Raw genomic sequence first — 10,285 nt, 5'->3', positions numbered from 1 at the left:
GAATATCAAATTTTAAACTAAACACGACGAAATGCGAAGTGCTTAATCTTACGATACCCGCCCCAGATGCCGCCACCCTAAAAACCCGATATCCCTTTCGATGGTGCTCGACCCACATGCGTTACCTTGGATTAGCTCTCACCACAGATATGTCAGAACTATACCGGATGAACTATACACCCCTTCTCCAGCGGATTACTCAGGACCTAAAGAAATGGACTTATCCTCACATATCCTGGCTGGGTAGAATAGCGGTCCTGAAGATGAACGTGCTCCCTCGGATCCTCTACTTATATCAAACGCTACCAATAGCCGTCCCAGCGGCCTTCTTCTCCTCGCTCCGCACGGCCATGATCAGATATGCCTGGAACGGACACCAAGCAAGGATCCGACACGACGTCCTCTGCCTCCCAAGACCCTGGGGTGGCCTAGCATTTCCAGACATGCGCAAGTACCACCAAGCAGCCATCCTACAAAGGATTTTAGACTGGCACACGCACCCCCGCCACAAACAATGGGTCGCGCTAGACAAGGGACACCTCCACCCAGACCTGATCCCGAGATTATGGAACACAGGGAGCTCAGCACCCACCACCTTAGATCCCAACTCTACCGTAGCTCACACGCTGAGAGTGTGGGACCGTCTCAGGGGAGCCGCACACGTATCCCCGACCCCAAGCCCACTTATCCAAGTCCAGAATAACCCCAAGATAGGGGGGGGGTATATCCCCACAAGCCTGGAACTTTATTGCGGAAGGTGAACACATCCCTATGCACCATACACTAGCCAACGCGAACCTGAAACCGCTGCGGGAATTGACTGACGGATCCCCGGCATCAGTCATTCAAACTTTCCGATACGCACAACTCAAAAACTTCTATAGGACACTCCCAAATAGAGACGCACTTCATCGGGACCTCACATGGTTTGAGGGCCTCTGTGATAACAAAACTGCCCCTGACAAAACCCTCTCCCGCATCTACCAACACCTCCTGGTCGGCCGACTCGAAACCAAAAATGCGCACAGGAGAAGCTGGGAAAGACTGCTGGACACGACATTCACCGAGCCTCAATGGGAACAGATACTGATTCTACACCATAAAAGCTCGTCCAGTACGTATTACCAGGAAATAAACTTCAAACTCCTAACCCAGTGGTACAGAACACCAGACAAACTACATAGAATATTCCAGACGATACCGAATGTGTGTTGGAGGTGTGGCACGGGCCCGGGAACACTCACGCACATTTGGTGGGATTGCCCCCTTATCGCACCATACTGGGAAGAAATACAACATGAAACGGAGGTAATACTGGGAGATATGGGCGAATTCGACAAGAAATTGGTCCTGTTACACTCCACGCCAACCCCCATTGGAACATATCGGAAATCCATACTCCGACACCTCCTGAACGCGGCCAAAGCCCTGATACCGCAGTACTGGAAACAAACCAACACCCCAACCATCTCGCAATGGCTGGAGAGAATAGATGAGATCTACACAGCAGAATCGGTACAGGCCACCCTACGAGGATCGGAAGAGAAACACACGGATAGGTGGCGCCCATGGCTGGTCTACGTGGCGAACCGGGCGGCAGAGGAGGGGAGACACACAGGAACATAAACGGTGCGGACGAGAGGCCGGTTGGAAGACCGCCCCACAACCAGACCTGGAGCTCCGGAGGCAGTATCTAGGGGGGAGCGCCCTGAGCGAGGACGGTCCGGATGCCTTCCCTCAACCCCCCTCCCCCACCCCCCCCCTCCCCCCTCTCACCCCCCCCTCGCACCCCCCCCCCCTTTTCCCCATCCCGACTCAACAAGGTCTAAATAGACCACCACCATAACTGGGATTACACCACACATCCCATACCCACTCGACACGACCCTACCTGTCCGCCACGATACACACCACAAATCATACAATAGACGGAAGCGGGGCTACCACACCCCGACACCGAAGGACGAATACAGCATACTGGACAATATTACCTGAGGCACCCCAAAAATGTCATACACCACATCATCTAAGGGGATGAAACTAACATACGCCTCCTGAAACACACACCAAACATACCGCCTGTCCTCCCCAATCTAACACCATGCTAGGACCCAACACGCCCTACAAACCACAGCTCCGACATCATGACACACCACACCGACCCGTAGCACCTGACCTCAACACAATGTTTCCACGATATAGCGGCCCCCAACTTTCACTTCACCAATACCCCAGCTAACCTACATGATACAACTTTACTCTACCACACATCACATCTTCCCCCCCCCCATACTAATCAATATATAGCACTATCTAAGCCCAATGTATGACCTTTGCTAGAGACCTGAGGGCCCCAGAGGGAGGGAGACCTCATACGCGACATATATCTACTGCACCAACACTGAACCCGGTGGGTCACTCACATACAACACCTTCCTTCACTGATACACTACGTAACCCCGCCCCCAGGTTACCTATTTGGAATAAATGTCCTTATACCTGATTGACAAAAACGTGTATAAAAAAGGAAACAAGAACTGGACATAAATTTAGGTGTATACGAATATGTATGTATATATCTGCAGCTATATAGGAGTATGCATAGACTTACGAAGAATGTAATTGCGGAACATAACTGAGGGTCAAACCCGAACGTGACTAAAGCTACCAAGTTTGCATTGTATTTCGAGCTTGTTGAATCCCACTCTTTTTTTTCTGTACCCCCCCCCTTTTAAAAAATCCTAATAAAAATTCTTGAACAATAAAAAAAAACAGCTAGAAATTTGACAGTGAAATAATAGTAGTAAGTTTCCTTCACACATGTGCGTTTCAGGGCCTGCCAGGGCACAGTGTCACACCAGTGCAACTCATATTTGGTGTAACAGTAGTGTACATTAAAAAAAAACTAGAAATTTGACTGTGAAATAATAGCAGTCAGTTTCCTTCACACGTGTGCGTTTCAGGGCCTGCCAGGGCACAGTGTCACACCAGTGCAACTCATATCTGGTGTAACAGTAGTGTACATTAAAAAAAAAACTAGAAATGTGACTGTGAAATAATAGCAGTAAGTTTCCTTCACACATGTGCGTTTCAGGGCCTGCTAGGGCACAGTGTCACACCAGTGCAACTCATATTTGGTGTAACAGTAGTGTACATAAAAAAAAAAAAAAACTAGAAATGTGACTGTGAAATAATAGCAGTCAGTTTCCTTCACACGTGTGCGTTTCGGGGCCTGCCAGGGCACAGTGTCACACCAGTGCAACTCATATCTGGTGTAACAGTAGTGCACATTTAAAAAAAAAAATAATAATTTTTGACTGTAATAGATTAAATACCAGTTAGTTGTCTGCAAGCGTGTGTGTCAGGCCTACAGCGTCTACTCTGCCAACTTCTGCCAGTGCACAGTGCCACTCATATCTGTTGTCACAGTAGCTTGCACGCATAGTACCACTAATCGAAAAAAAAATGTCAGGCAGAGGCAGGCCACCCCGCAGGTGCCGTCGTGGTCATGGTGCTGTGATTCCCTTTGGCGCTAGAATAATGCCCAGTGTTCAGAGGCCACGTACCCTGAACTCAAAAAGTTCTGAGGACATAGTTGACTGGCTAACACAGGACACCCAATCTTCTACAGCTTCCGCTCGGAACCTTGACAAACCATCCTCCTCCAGCTTAGCTTGGGGCACCTCTCAAGTTACCACTCGCCCGCCTTCCGCCACCACCAACACTAGCACCACAGCCGCTTCACTTGATCTGTCAGAGGAGTTATTTACACATCAGTTGGAAGAAATGAGTGATGGGCAACCATTATTGCCAGAGGATGTAGATAACAGGGATATATCTCAGTCAGGCAGCATTACACACATGGACGTACGGTGTGATGATGATGATGTTGTACCCGCTGCTGCTTCCTTTGCTGAGTTGTCAGATACAAGTGAAGCGGTTGATGATGACGATGCATCCGTGGATGTCACGTGGGTGCCCGCTAGAAGAGAAGAAGAACAGGGGGAAAGTTCAGATGGGGAGACAGAGAGGAGGAGGAGACGAGTTGGAAGCAGAGGGAGGTCGTCGCAAGGAGCTAGTGGCACAGTCAGACAGCATGCATTGGCACCCGGGGTCAGCCAGACAGCACGCCAATGAACGCATGCTGTGTCCACCACCAGAATGCCGTCATTGCAGAGCTCAGCAGTGTGGCATTTTTTTGGTGTGTCTGCCTCTGACAACAGCAATGCCATTTGCAACCTGTGCCAAAAGAAACTGAGTCGTGGGAAGTCCAACACCCACCTAGGTACAACTGCTTTGCGAAGGCACATGATCGCACATCACAAACGCCTATGGGATCAACACACGAGTACAAGCAGCACACAAACTCAAAGCCGCCATCCTCCTCCTGGTCCAGCATCTTTAGCCACGTCAACCACTGCTGTCCTCCTTGCCCCCTCTCAACCATCCGCCACTCCGTGTCTCGCCTTGAGCAGTTCCTGCTCATCTGCCCACAGTCAGGTGTCTGTCAAGGAGATGATTGAGCGTAAGAAGCCAATCTCACAAAGTCACCCCTTTGCCCGGCATCTGACAGCTGGCTTGTCTGAACTCTTAGCCCGCCAACTTTTACCATACAAGCTGGTGGAGTTTGAGGCGTTCCAAAAAAATTTAGCTATTGGGACACCGCAGTGGAAGGTACCCGGACGAAATTTCTTTGCACAAAAGGCAATTCCCAACCTGTACTCGATTGTGCAAAAGGAAGTAATGGCATGTCTGGCACACAGTGTTGGGGAAAGGGTCCATCTGACCACTGATACCTGGTCTGCAAAGCATGGTCAGGGCAGGTATATCACCTACACTGCGCATTGGGTAAACCTGCTGACGGCTGCCAAGCATGGAATTCGTGGCTCTGCAGAAGAGTTGGTGACACCGCCACGACTTGCAGGCAGGCCAGCTGCCACCTCCTCTACTCCTCCTACTCCATCCTCTTCCATAACCTCCTCAACTGAGTCCTCTTCTGCTGCTGCGTCTTGCTCCACATCAATGGCACCCCTCCAGCTCCCCAGGTACTATTCCACATCCTGGATACGGCAGTGTCACGCCGTCTTGGGTTTGACTTGCTTGAAAGCAGAAAGTCACACCGGGCCAGCACTCCTGTCCGCCCTGAACGCACAGGTGGATCAGTGACTGACCTGCACCAACTGGAGATCGGCAAAGTGGTTTGTGACAACGGAAGAAATTTGTTGGCGGCATTGAATTTGGGCAAGTTGACACATGTGCCGTGCATGGCACATGTGTGTAATCTGATCGTACAACGCTTTGTGCATAAGTACCCAGGCTTACAGGACGTCCTGAAGCAGGCCAGGAAGGTGTGTGGCCATTTCAGGCGTTCCTACACGGCCATGGCGCACTTTTCAGATATCCAGCGGTGAAACAACATGCCAGTGAGGCGCTTGATTTGCGATAGCCCGACACGTTGGAATTCAACACTCCTAATGTTCGACCGCCTGCTCCAACAAGAAAAAGCCGTTAACGACTATTTGTATGACCCGGGTGCTAGGACAGCCTCTGCGGAGCTGGGAATTTTTTTGCCACGTTACTGGACGCTCATGCGCAATGCCTGTAGGCTCATGCGTCCTTTTGAGGAGGTGACAAACCTAGTCAGTTACACCGAAGGCGCCATCAGCGACATCATACCATTTGTTTTCTTCCTGGAGCGTGCCCTGCGAAGAGTGCTGGATCAGGCTGTAGATGAGCGTGAAGAGGAAGAGGAAGAGTTGTGGTCACCATCACCACCAGAAACAGCCTTATCAGCATCGCTTGCTGGACCTGCGGCAACGCTGGAAGAGGATTGTGAGGAAGAGGAGTCAGAGGAGGAATGTGGCTTTGAGGAGGAGGAGGAAGACCAACAGGCATCCCAGGGTGCTCGTTGTCACCTATCTGGTACCCGTGGTGTTGTACGTGGCTAGGGGGAAGAACATACCTTCAGTGAGATCACTGAGGACGAGGAACGGGACATGAGTAGCTCGGCATCCAAACTTGTGCAAATTGGGTCTTTCATGCTGTCGTGCCTGTTGAGGGACCCTCGTATAAAAAGGCTGAAGGAGAACGACCTGTACTGGGTGTCCACGCTACTAGACTAGTAGCTAAATGTTACCGAACTACCGCAAGTCGGAAAGGATGCAGCCGTTCCAAAATAAATTAAAAAGTATGCTTTACACAGCGTATAAGGGTGATGTCACAGCACAATGGGAATCTAACAGGGTAAGAGGTGAAAGTAATCCTCCTCCTTCCACGACCACGCCGGCAAGGACAGGACGCTTTACAGACGTGTTGTTGATGGAGGACATGCAGAGCTTTTTAAGTCCTACACATCGCCACAGCCCTTCGGGGTCCACCCTCAGAGAACGACTCGACCGACCGGTAGCAGACTACCTCGCCTTAACTGCAGATATCGACACTCTGAGGAGCGATGAACCCCTTGACTACTGGGTGTGCAGGCTTGACCTGTGGCCTGAGCTATCCCAATTTGCGATAGAACTTCTGGCCTGCCCCGCTTCAAGTGTCCCTGACACTATTGTCACTGAGAAGAGAAGTTGCCTAGGTCAAAAAAGTCTAGATTACTGTCAGGATCGGGACAGGGATCCAACACGCAAAGTACAAACAGGTACAGGGTACGTATACCGGACCTTAGAATGGCCGGACTAACGTACGGAGAGTATAGAGAATGGTCAGAGACAAGCCGAGGTCGAGGGAACGAGAGGACAGGTAAGCGAGTAACAAGCCGGGTCAAGGATAACAGAGGTAAACAGAGTAAGACAAACGAGCCGGGTCGGAACCAAAAGGATAACTGAAAAACACCAGAGCACTGTGTGACTAGACAGGCTAGAACCACGACAGGGCAATGAGCAACAGGGCGAAGTATGTTTAAATACCCTGGCTAGAGGGGATAGACACGCCTCCGACGAGTCCTGATTAGTCTCCAATGGATTGAGTGACAGGTCGTTCCGGATTGGCGTCATGACGTCGGTCTCCGGGCGCCATGCTACATAAGGAAGTGACTCCTTCGCGGCCGGCGTTTATGTGACCGGGTCGACCGCGAGGAACAGGAGAAACCTGGCGTCCGGACGGATAAACGTTTAAGTCTCTACCTCTCTCGGAGGCAGAGACCTCAGGTACCCTGACAATTACCTCACCTTTATTAAGATGAATGAGGGATGGATCCTGAAGGGACTGACAGTGGGCGATACATTCGACTAAAAAAGGCCTGATGAGGGGGATGTAACAGGGATTAAACTGATAAGAATGGTACTACTTAACACACCACTCCTATCTGGTGGCACATTAGATTGCACGCGCAGTGCCCCAAATTTGAAGTAGGAGGACCGACCAAGCATCTTTTTCCATCTCCCGGTTCCTAAAATTTATGCTATATACACGTTCCCTGATAGGGGACGTAACAGGGATTAAACTGATAAGAATAGTACTACTTAACACACTACTCCTATCTGGTGGCAGATTAGATTGCACGTGTAGTGGCCCAAATTTGAAGTAGGAGGGCCGACCAAGCATCTTTTTCCATCTCCCGGTTCCTATAATCGATGCCATATACACGTCCCCTGATAGGGGACGTAACAGGTATTAAACTGATAGGAATAGTACTACTTAACACACCTTATAATAATGCAGAGAGAGGCCACGCAGAGAGAGAGGAGTCTGAAGAAGAGGAGTCAGAGGAGGAAGGTGGCTTTGAGGAGGTGGAAGACCAAACACAGCAGGCGTCACAGGGGGCTTGTTGTCACCTTTCGGGGACCCTTGGTGTTGTACGTGGCTGGGTGGAGGAACAGACCTTCAATTACATCAGTGAGGACAAGGAACATGGCTAGCTTGGTATCCAACCTTGTGCAAATGGGGAGTTTGCGGTTCTGCAAATGGACTGTTTGCGGTTGTTTGCGGTGCGTTAAACGGGGAATTTGGTCTGTCACTGTGAAGCGGGCGTAACCCTTACACTATCAAAAGTTCATACTACACATACCCCAAGGGGGTGAGAGGCCTGATTTTCACCTTTGTTTGTGAGTTAGATATCACTACCACTTATTCACTTGGTATATATCACAGTGTTATGCTATGATCTATATATTTTGTTTTTTTAGATTCTACTACCATTGTATATAGAATATTTCTACTCTGGTCTTATTTTCAGGTTGTATACATACGTTGTATGCTTATTGGATGTGGGTTCCACTTTGTTGTCTTTTGTAACCCTTACACTACCTGATCGATACAACATCATACCTGATGTTTTAAAGCACGTTATTTCAAACAATTTTGGAATGTTAGGTGATTTATGCCCTTTATGGATTAAAACCAGACGCATCAACTATGTAATTTTCCATGGGAGTTTTGCCATGGATCCCCCTCCGGCATGCCACAGTCCAGGTGTTAGTCCCCTTGAAACAACTTTTCCATCACTATTGTGGCCAGAAAGAGTCCCTGTGGGTTTTAAAATTCGCCTGCCTATTGAAGTCTATGGTGGTTTGCCCTGTTCGCGAACATTTGCGGAAATTCGCGTTCGCCATTCACGAACGGAAAATTTTATGTTCGCGACATCTCTACTTATAATGGATTCATGGACTGCGTCGAACCAAAAATAACAACAATTATTGTGAGTTGTATTTAGAGCACATGAAGATCTCAAGACGAGAACAATAAAGTGTTAAAATATACATAGACATGGAATAAGGAGGGAAAAGAGAAGGAGTGAGGTAGAAAGAGGAATGGAGATACAAAGGTGTATTCACTAAAGTGATAATTCAAAGTAAATTTCAATTATAAGGCTAGAGTAGCCGAAATGAAAGCACAGCTGACTTAGAGAATGTTTCCAGTTCAACTATTTTGGCCTTCGATGTGAAATTCACCTTCAATTCTCACTTTATTGAATAACCCTGATGTAGAGTAAGACAAAAATGTCTGGTGCTATGAAGTGGAGGATTGCATTTCATGACGTCTCTTGAACCTTTGAGCCTCATCTCTAAGCATATTCGACAGACCCTTTGGGTGCTAAATTCAGCCTATATTTTCTATATTTTAAAATATGATGTAATCTCCCCAAGATCAAATCTTTACAGTGATTGGTTATTGAGAGGATCAGTAATTACATTCACCGTGCGCACGATCTCTCCTCTAATTTATTTTTTTTCTTTTATATGTAAATACTTAATATGTTCATTATTATACTCTGTTCCTTTAAAAAGGCATCCCTTAGCGCCCTATAGAGAGGCTGTTGTTTGTTGATCCATTGTCTCTTTATTTTAACTGCTTCTCCTCTCATTGGACTTTGTTCCTTGCAATCCCCATACACATTAGACATGTGCAATTCGTTTTGGTCCGAATTCGGATGAATTTCGGGCAATTCGGACATTCGGGTACTTCCGAATGTCCGAATTGCCGAGGTCCCCGAAGTTCCGAAATTACCAAATTTCCGAAGTGCTGAAGTGTCGAAGTTCCGAAGTTGCCGAAGTGTTGAAGGGCCGAATTGCCGAAGTCCCGAATTGCGAAAGTCCCAAATTTCAGAATGCCGAACCGAACTGAAAATTTTCCCCATGCACATGCCTAATACACATTACTAATTTTAGATTGTAAGCTTGTTAGGTGAGAACCCTCTTCACCTAATGTATCTGTATGTTAAACATGCTTTCTTAGAATTAATTGTTTGTCTTGCTTTACCTATTGTACAGCGCTGCTGAATATGTTGGTGCTGTATAAATAATTGTCATTGTCATTTAAGACTTTGTAGAACAGCGTGGGTGCAAGGGGTTCATAGTATTCAAGTTGAAAGTTATTTTGTAATCCAAACAAGTTAGACATCCCATTATTTGCCTTTTTGAGTATATTGTATACACATTTTATAGCATAGAATTTACATATTGTTGATACATGTTTAATATTCCAAATCTTTTTCCTATGTATGAAAATGCTAAGTAGTTTCCATTCCAACAATATGTTCATTATAAATTGTATTGCTCCACTGCAAGAACACAAATATAAAAATAAACCGATTGCAAGATTGATTGCTCCGCAAACTGTCATTTTATGGAGGAGAAAAAACCTGTATTTACTGAGAAAAGAAAAATCACCATATGAATGAAAGCTTTTCAGGTCGCCATGGTGCCTGTCAGTCTTGTAGAGTAGCGCTATTTGTTGCTGATTTCATTTTTATACAAGTCGTTCTTTGACTTGTGTACAGAAGGCTCCTCTGCATGATGGCTTCAGGTGGGGGCTGAAAATAAATGGAACATGGCTCTTT

This window comes from Pelobates fuscus, chromosome 1 (assembly GCF_036172605.1).
Source record: "Pelobates fuscus isolate aPelFus1 chromosome 1, aPelFus1.pri, whole genome shotgun sequence".
Taxonomy (NCBI): domain Eukaryota; kingdom Metazoa; phylum Chordata; class Amphibia; order Anura; family Pelobatidae; genus Pelobates; species Pelobates fuscus.
This window is presented reverse-complemented; position numbering follows the sequence as displayed.